This window comes from Pseudorca crassidens, chromosome 1, assembly GCF_039906515.1.
Source record: "Pseudorca crassidens isolate mPseCra1 chromosome 1, mPseCra1.hap1, whole genome shotgun sequence".
In the NCBI taxonomy this organism is placed as follows: Eukaryota; Metazoa; Chordata; class Mammalia; order Artiodactyla; family Delphinidae; genus Pseudorca; species Pseudorca crassidens.
In genome coordinates, this window is record NC_090296.1 from 9,750,538 (window position 1) to 9,760,327 (window position 9,790).

The window sequence follows — 9,790 nt, forward strand, 5'->3', positions numbered from 1 at the left end:
ACTCCTACCCTTTCAAATCCTGGCGGAGAGCAGCAATGAAAACTTCTCATTGCAGGAGTCACCCTGGAGACAAATGAAAGGAAACTGAATGCAAAATGGGGGGAGAAAAGGATTTCTGTGGGGATCTGGGTAACTTCAGGGTTGTTCAGAGAGATGAGCATTTTACAGATGGTTTGCCAACAGTCTTTGGATAGAAACTCTCAAAAACAAGCCCAGAAGACTTCTCTGGTGGCGCAGTGGTTAAGAATCCACCTGCCAATGCAGGGGACATGGGTTTGAGCCCTGGTCCGGGAAGGTCCCACATGCCGCAGAGCAACTAACCCCGTGCGCCATAACGACTGAGCCTGTGTCTGAAGCCCATGTGCCACAACCACTGAGCCTTCATGCCACAACTAGTGAAGCTCATGCGCCTAGAGCCTGTGCTCCGCAACAAGAGAAGCCACCACACCGAGGAGCACGTGCACCGCAACGAAGGGTAGCCCCCGCTCGCCACAACTAGAGAAATCCCATGCGCAGCAACGAAGACCCAATGCAGCCACAAAAATAAATAAAATCAATAAATTTATTAAAAAGAAGCCTAGAAAATGTGTGGTCAGTGAAATATAGCATTTATCAATATGAATATAAGTTGTGCACACACATTCATTTATAACAATGCTTTCTAACTTAAACAGTAAAAGATGTTCATTAAAGAAAATAATGAAAGTAATAGAAGCAGGAAGGGAGGAGAAATCGCCTTTGGTTCTACTCTCGCTTCCTTCCCTCGCCCAGTAAACAGGTTCTCTCAGAAACAGAGTCACAGGTAACATCTGATTCACTTCATTCTACTTCTCTTTTCACCTGTTCAAAGCTATGATTTGGAGGGAAGAGGAAGTATTTATTTAACATCTACAATGTGCCAGGCAAGTGCCTACTGCATTGCTCTTGTTGCCTTATTTAATTCTCATAATGATACTGTGAGATCAGTATCATTATCCCTGTTTTAGGGAGGAGGAAACTGAAACTCAGAGAGGTTCAAAAACTTACCCAAGTCATACAGCTTCTAAGTGGTGTAGACAGATTCCCACTGGGCTCCAACAAGACTCCAAAGTCCCTTTTATGCCTGGTACCTTGGAGGGAACATATAGAATAAGAGTAAGACTTGGCCCTTATTCTCCAATTGCTCACAGTTGAACAGGGATGGCTAGATACGCGTGGGATTTATCTGAAGCCCAGACAAAATGCAAATGGTAAGAAGAGGTTTAATTTAAGTCCTCTGAGCATTCACAGAGGGACGGTGGTACTTTCAGTTGGAGGAAGGCAAAGGGGGATCAGATTAATGGAAGGGGTGACATTTGACCTGATTCTTGAGAACAGGGTGGGATTTTAAAAGCCATACTGGTGTGTGTGGGGGTGGGGAATGAAGGGCATTCTAGGCAGAGGTAACAGCCTGAAGAAAGAAAAGAGGTAGGACACTCAACAGCCACAAACAGGGGTTAGATTCATTTGGCTGGAACCTAAGGATGTATGAGTGGAAGACACAGAAAATGAAGCTGGAAATGAGGTTAGAGACAGATACTGAAGGGCCTTGAATGCTTGACTAACGATCTGAATTTCTGTTATTGAACAGGGGAGTGACGTGCTCTGACTAATAGTTTAAGAAAATCTCTCTAGCAGTAGAGGCTGCAATCATCACAGAGAAAAGGGTGTTTATAACGGTGATGGGGAGGATAAGAGGAGGAAAGTACTGGAATATGAGATACGTTAGAGATGAGATTTCTGACCTGAGTTACAGATGGCGCAGCCATCAGTTGGGAGAGGGGACTCTGGGAGAGAAGCCTACTTGGAGGAAAAATACGACATCAACTTCTGTCCAGTTGAGTTTGAGGTGCCTGTGAGGCATTTAAGTGGAATGTCGAGTAGATGGTGGCTGTATGTGTCCAGCAGTAGAGACACTGGTCTAGCCGGTTTTAGCATATCCCATCGTAGACCCAGTGGGGGCTTTGGAGATGATCCATTCCAGTCTCATCATCCCTATAGCAAGCTGCATTGATTAGGTCTGCTAAAAATTCATGGTCTTTCCTAGATCAGGCCACCCATGTCATTGTCAAAATGTTTTACTTGTCCTTTTTCAGCTTCCTTTCTATCTATCTTCACATGGCTAATTTATAAGAGTTCTTCACATCTCAGCATACTTGTCACCGGCTCCGGGAAGCCCAGATCATGGAATTACACAATGGGGGAGTCAAGTAGCTAGAGGAGAATTGGGGCCAACTCATACCCTGCCAATCATAGAGGGGCCAGGAAAGCATCTAGTGAGTTACCAGGACTGGCCTGGGCCCCATCCAGGGCTGCTTACCCCATGGAGGAGAGGAGTGGGAGGGAAGCTCTACCCTCTAGAGTCTGCAGAGGCCAATAGAAAGAGCCCAGAAGGGTCCAAGACACTCATGTACAGTCCCTTTACCCATCCCTCCAGCCAATTCAGTCATTCTTCCTGCTTCCAGAAGTAGTCAATTGATAGAGTGGACTAAAGGGTAGAAACCACTTTCCAACATTTCCAAAAGAAAAAAAAAGTTTCTATTTTACAGACCAAGGTAGAAAACTTGATTAAGAGAGAAAATAGTTTCTCCTTCACATAAACATTCTTAATAATAGTCTTAACAATAACAGGGAAATGGGCCATTTAAGTGCATGAGAAGAGCCACATGGAAGCCATGGCCTGCTGGCTTAACACAGGTGATGCCTTCTGAAACTCTCCTTGTGGCTCTGAGAAGGGGGACACAACAGAGCCTAGAAACAGAAAGTAAATAGGGATCAAACGGCTCCCTTTCTCGGCTGTTTGGAGAACTGAATGTTAAGTCTTTGATGAGCATGACCATGGTCTGAGTTACAGAAGTCACTCTCACTCCCCGCTTCTCATTTTCGCTGCAATCCCTCTGGTTATTCTAATTAGGAAGGTGCTTGGACTACATATTCAGCTTCTGTTTCTCCTTCTCCAAAAGTGTTCTGGATGCCCACTGTGTCACTCAGTGTCCATGCCCCGAGGATCACTCCTTCCTTCCAAACATTGGCTTCTTTTCCATTTTGCCTCCACTCAGCCCCTCTGGCTCCCATCAATCTAATTCGTCTCTGTCTCCCAAATCTTGGACTGCCCACGACGGAAGGAATGCAAAATGCTAAGTGCTAAATGCTGTGAAGCTGTTTCTCCATTGAATGCATCAGCAACCTCTCTCCCCAGAAAGATGCCATTGTCTTTCCTCTGGTCCAGACCCACCTCGTTCCCGGCTGTCCCACCTTATTCTGATAGAGGTTGAGACACGGCTTGGTGCCGCGTAAGGAGTAGGCCTTGGTGTCCACAAAGCTCTGCCGCTTTAAGCCATAAACAGCTGCTTCAGTTTAAGACACTTAACTAGTCTGGGCCTCAATTTCCCCATCTGTCAATGGAGATAATAATATACAAGGCACAAAATTTGGGATAACAAATTAAAGGACCTCGGCACTGAAAAGCCCATAAATCCGTCAGTTCACTGGAGCCAGGCTGGGGTTTTCAGACCTTCCTGAAGAGTCATTCCTCATCATTAGGTGGTTGTGAGGCTCAGACGTGAATACGAGTGCGACGCCTGCTGTTCAATTCCAGGCTGACAGGAGCGCCCTTCCAGCCCTCGATCATCCACGTGTCCCAGCGTCCTGTTCCTCCTGAACGCCCCCAAGACCCTCTGGAAGATGCAGTTAACCCCCCGGCCTCCCTTTGAGCTGGACTCCCACCCTCCGTGCCCTCTACTCACTTTACGTTGCCAGCTTACTGAGCTGGCAATCACTGAGCTAATCACCTGTTTCATTAAAAATGGCTACATTGATAAACGCTAATTGCTCAGAGAGAGAGAGAGAGAATAAAGAATGGTGTGTGCAGTAGACTCAAGAGACAAGCCACATAAAGGGCTTATCTTCTGTCTGGAATTTAGTGAACTCTTTCCAGATTTTAATTACATTTCTCAAAAACAAAAACAATACCCATTCTGCTAGGAGGGGTTCACCCCCGTTTTATGGAGAGCAGAGCCAGCTGTGTTCACTGGCAGAAAAAAAGTCAAGAGACAATCACAGCTCACGGGGACTGGGCAGGACGGCTGCCGAGCGCTGTGCTGACGGCTCCACGTGGCATCTTCACAACAAGCAGGGGAGGGAGTGACTGTTATTATCCTCGTTTTGCAGGTGGGGAAACTGAGGGTCAGGCAAGTTAGGCCATTTGCTCAAGGTGAGAAGGTATGGGCCCGGCAGAGCTAAAACATGAACACAGCTGTCAGATCCCAGAGATCGTGTTCCCACCCCCAGGGCATCCTACCTAAGGGAGGGAGAGAGACATACACATTCCCCAGAGTTCATCATGGCAAATGACTGCAGGGATTTGAACAGCCCCAAATCCCACCTAACTTTGTAAACAGCAGCTCTGCAAGTGTGGAAACAGCCCTTGGACCTGGACTCAAAGGACCATCATTGGAGATTTGAATGATCTGAGGTTTGAGTTCTCGTTGGAAAAGTCACTCAACCTCCCTTCATCTCAGTCTACTCATCTATAAAATGGAGCTAGTTATCTTCACTCTATGAAACTTCCAAGGTTGTTGAGCTGAAACAAGGAAGACACCAGACGTGAAGAGTCATGACCCAGAAACCCCTCGACAAGCTTTGTTATCGAAGGTAGAGGAGTCACCCTCAGCAAAGCTCTCTGTTCTCTGAGTTCAGGCAATGGGTGCAGAGAAGAAGGGTGATGCCCTTCTGGTAGCTGCGGTGATTGAGGAATGTGGTGGCTTTTGTGCCTCCTGGTTCTGGGGCGTTCTCTCCATGAGTAGCTGGAACTGACCAAATCCCTTGAACCTGACCAGAGAGATGCCCTTTTAGGTTCCATCAGGATGGACTCTGGGGATGCTGCCTGGTGAAACAGGTCAGCATGGAACGATCTTGCTGGAATGGACCCTTCAAGGCAGCCTGATGGCTCACCCCCATCCCTCCAACCCGACCTTTTGCTCAGGAGGTAGGGGATGCGACAGCTCAGGTAGAGTTCTCAGCCACATTTTCCTTAACCAGGTACAATAGTGCCTGGGGATTCGTGTGCTGTGCCTTAAAGAGAGCAGGAGCGAGAACTAGGAAATGTGGCCCCACATCTACACGTCTCATCAGGGATTCCCTACATCAGGGGTTCTCTACTCCGGTGATTCTGATCCCCAAGGGCATTTGGCCGTGTCTGGAGACATTTTAAGTCATCACAACTCGGATGTGTGTGTGAGGGTGCCACTGGCATCTAGTGGATGGAGGTCAGGGATGCAAGTGAAAACCCTACAGGGCACAGGAAAAACCCCACCACAAAGAGTGGTCCAGCCCGGAATGTCAATAGTGCTGAAGTTAAGAAACTGTGGTCTAGATAATATTTCAAGGTCTCCTTAACAGCAGCTGCTGTTACTCCCACTATCCTTTCCTTGTCTCTACTTAATGGCAAATGGCCCTTGGAGGGGGAGGTCCTGACCTACCATGGTTACCACCGTGAGCCCCCAAATGAGAGTTATTACCAAAGAAAAAGTCATCTTTTTTGCATAGAATGATGATAATTGCCACCCTATTTTAGATAAGGGTTTTAGACTCATGCTACGATAGCATACAGGCTAGTTTAACTCATACTGCGCACTCCGTCTACCATCTCCCTAGTCTGCCATCCCATGAATGATGGTGTTGAGACTTGATCTCACGGTCAGGACAGGTAGGCTTGCAAGGGATAAAGGTCCTTTACATTCAAAGAATTTTCCTTCGCCAGTTAGAACTCTTCTCTTATACAATGAAGCATCGCCTTTGCAAATCACAGTGTCAGTTCAAAATTATATTAAATTCAAATAAGATCCAACTCAAGCATTCATGCACTCATCAACCTGCCAAGAGAAACGTACAGAGCACCTTTTAAGCCCAAAACCTTCTGCTCCAGCCTGGAATTCTAAATAAGAAGCGGCGCTGCAACCCACACGGCCGACCACCCCCGCAGAGCGCACACTCAGATGGGAGCGTGCACTCACATACCTGCAGGGGAACAGGACGGATTTGCTGTGGAGGCTCGTGGTGGAGACTGACAGCTCCAAACCTACTTCCTTTCGTCTTGTGCGTGCAGCTAGACGCCATTTCTCATCTTCCTCTGCAGCTGGATGCATCTGGGTCTCTGAGTTCTGGACTGTGAGCTAGAAGTGAGGAGAGTCACTCACAACGTAGCCCATGAGAACCTCTCGGGCTTGGTCTCTCTCCTTTCCCATCACCAAGCCAGAGACAGAGGATCCAGCAGCAGACTCCAAGACCCCAGGGGGTGGCACAGCCATAGTGTGGAAGGGTCCCAGGATGGTGGGGGGAAAGACCACCCCTAAGCAAGAATGCCGACATTGGACTGAGACATCAATTTGTATTGCATTAAGCTACTGAAATTTGGGGCATGATTTTCACAGCAGCTAGGGTTACTTGTCCTAACTAATAGCAGATATGTGCGCAACCGTCCACCCAAGAGGAGCTGATTCTCCTTTGTGTCCCCATTATGATTTATAAGACCTTTATCACAATACCTGGAAGGCCTTGCTGCACTAATTTGTTTATCTCTTTGTGTCCCTACAGTGGTCGCCACAGACTTTTTTCATGGTAGGGGCTTAGGGGTGGCCATCTTACCACCAGGGGAGATAGGAAACTTGTCTTGAAGTTATAACTGCCTAGAAAATGCACCATTTCACTCTCAACTTAAAAAATAAGAAGATACATTTTGTTGGCATTTTTTTTCAGCAAGGATTCTCCCCTAGATTCAACTAGGATGGCAAAGTCAACATTCTACCAGGGTACTTCTCCATTTTTATTCTCCTCTTAAAAAAATATAATAAAAGACTGTAAGGCTATTTTGTTTGGAGCAGTAGAAGGTATTAGCCTACGTCCTCCCTGTAGCAACGCATGTTGCATTGAAGAATCACCCAGCTGTGCTACCTGTTTTTGAAAAGAGACCAGAGACAGCCCTAGGGATCCAGGAGCCATTGGAGGATCTGGGCGGAAGACAACGGTCAGACTCGGGGCTGTTAAAACCAGAAGAGGGAGGCGGGGCGGAGGCGCCGGGGCCGCTGTTATTGTTCAGCTGGGCTCCGTTGGGCGCCGTCTCCCTTGCCTCCGATGGTGTCGATTTCTCCCGCTTCCTCTCGGCACCTCACTCCCGGCGGCTGACGACGGCGGCGGCGGCGGCTGCGGCGGGCGGAGCCTGGCGTTTCGAGGCCGAGCGGCGCCTTGGTGAGGGGCGCGGCGGAACGGGAGCCGTCTGCCCTGGCGCCGGGCGGCCGCGGCCATGGCGTACGCCTGTCTGTTCAAGTACATTATCATCGGCGACACAGGCGTTGGTAGATCATGCTTATTGCTACAGTTTACAGACAAGAGGTTTCAGCCGGTGCATGACCTTCCTATTGGTGTAGAGTTCGGTGCTCGAATGAAAACTATTGATGGGAAACAGATAAAACTTCAGATTTGGGGTACAGCCGGTCAGGAGTCCTTTCGTTCCATCACAAGGTCGTATTACAGAGGTGCAGCGGGGGCTTTACTAGTGTGTGATATTATAAGGAGAGACACATTCAACCACTTGACAACCTGGTTAGAGTATGCCCGCCAGCATTCCAATTCCAACATGGTCATTATGCTTACTGGAAATAAAAATGATTTATGTAAGGCCAACTGGCCCGAGGCAGGGGAACGCAATCAGACTCCCCGGTTGAAACTGACCTGGAGACTTTCCGGACCACCCAGTTCCAGGAACTGACCTGGGGACTTTCCACCCGGCCCAGCCTTCCCGCCTTTCGAGGGGCGGGACTAACGGTCCCCCACGATACCCGAAAAGACCACCAAATAAGGAATACCCTGCGCCCTCCCGGATTCACCACACCCCTTTCCCTTCTTCCCCTATAAATTCTGCCCAAACCCTCGCCCGGGCGTCTCTTCTCCGGCCCCTTTCTCTCGGGCCAGTGCACCTCGCCCAGGAGCGTTCCCAAATAAAGCTTGTTTAAGCTCTCCTCCGTTTTTGGTGCCGTTCCTTACAATTTAGAATTTAGAAGAGAAGTAAAAAAAGAAGAAGGTGAAGCTTTTGCACGAGAACATGGACTTATCTTCATGGAAACTTATGCTAAGACTGCTTCTAATGTAGAAGAGGCATTTATTAATACAGCAAAAGAAATTTATGAAAAAATCCAAGGAGTCTTTGACATTAATAATGAGGCAAATGGTATTAAAATTGGCCGTCAGCATGCTGCTACTGACGCCACGCACGCAGCACGCAGGCAGTCAGGGAGGACAGCCCGCCGGGGGAGGCTGCTGTTGAGTCTGTTTTTACTGTCTCGCTGCCCAGAAGGGGCTACTCACCTATTCTTTCACCCACCTGCTCAGCTGAGACATGAAACTCTTCGAAATGGCTTTATGTCACAGAAGACTTTAATCCTTCAAATTCTTGTGTAACTTTGAATAAATGGTTAACGTTCACTTAAAAAGACAGATTTTGGAGATTGTATTCATATCTATTTGCATTTGATTTCTAGGTCAATTGACGTGATTATTTTTGTTCAATGTTGTCTTGTGCCCTTACCTACGCACCGAATTGTATTGAACACTACAAAGTCATCCTGAGTATTTTAAATCGGTTTGTGTAGTTAGGTGTCCCCACACCTGTGGTTACCTAATGTTTAATATTATGGAAATGTCCTCAAAAGTTTGTCAATTTTCAAGGCTATAAGGAAAACAGAAGGACTCTTTTAATTCTGTATTTTATCATTTACTTTCCGTATATATAGTTTAATAACCTGCTTGGGTGTAATTTGCCAAGCTTGGATTCTTTAATGCATTTGCATAAATTCTATACCGTTTAGAGCTTAACGCTACAGAAGCATCGTTAGGAATTGCTTGGACACTGAATTTTAGACTTTTTGACATTGTTAACAAGCATGTTCATCCTTTTCTTGTCACTAGTCCGAGAGAAATATGCTTAATGTACATTCTAAAGGCTATATGTGTGTTAACCTGTTTTAATGCCAAAAGTTTGCTGTTTGTCCACAGTTCTCTAAGACCTCTTCAGAAAAGGATTTATTTGCCTTAATGCATACTGTTGGGTAAAAACACAGTATAATGAGTGAGGTGGGCGGAAGAAAGAACTGCCCCCGCCTGAGAGACTCCAGGAGGAGTGAGTGTCCACATTTAGACGGCACATTACGAGGACTTTAATCCTTCCTTGAACACAATCACGTTTTCTTTTGTTCACATGATTTCTAAGTATATTTTTCACACAGGACAGTTTTTTAACCTTGATGTACAGTGACTGTATAAAATTTTTCTTTCAGTGGCAACCTATAATCTTTAAAATATGGTGAGCATCTTGTCGGTTTTGAAGGGGATATGACAATAAACCTACCAGATGGAAAATCCTGTTAAAAGTAGAAAAGCTTTAGTAATTTGCTCAGTGTGGTGGTTTTATCCTTCTTTTTCTTTTTCTCCCTTGGACTATAATGAAATTGTTATAGCAGTGCAAAATAAAATCCTATGTATAAAAAAAATTAAAAAATAAAACAAGAAGAAACTTAGGAATCATCTCAGGTTGTAGATGGGAAAGCTATTGCTGCACTAATAGCACGAGGGGTCAGATCACCCAAGGTCATCAGCTGGGAAGCAACTGGTGTCCCAAAGTCTTCACTCTTAAGCACCTCCCACAAAGGTCCAGGTGAAAGCACCTGGGTTCTTCCTAAGGCATCCTTCCACCCTCTGTCCCCAGGATCTAGTGCAAGCA

The 9,790-nt window shown here is 46.6% G+C and overlaps 1 pseudogene; it reads left to right on the top strand.

Annotated features, from left to right (window-relative positions):
- The first annotated feature begins 7,289 nt into the window (after positions 1-7,289).
- Positions 7,290-8,810, top strand: LOC137218852 (ras-related protein Rab-2A-like; annotated as a pseudogene).
- Positions 8,811-9,790: the final 980 nt, after the last annotated feature.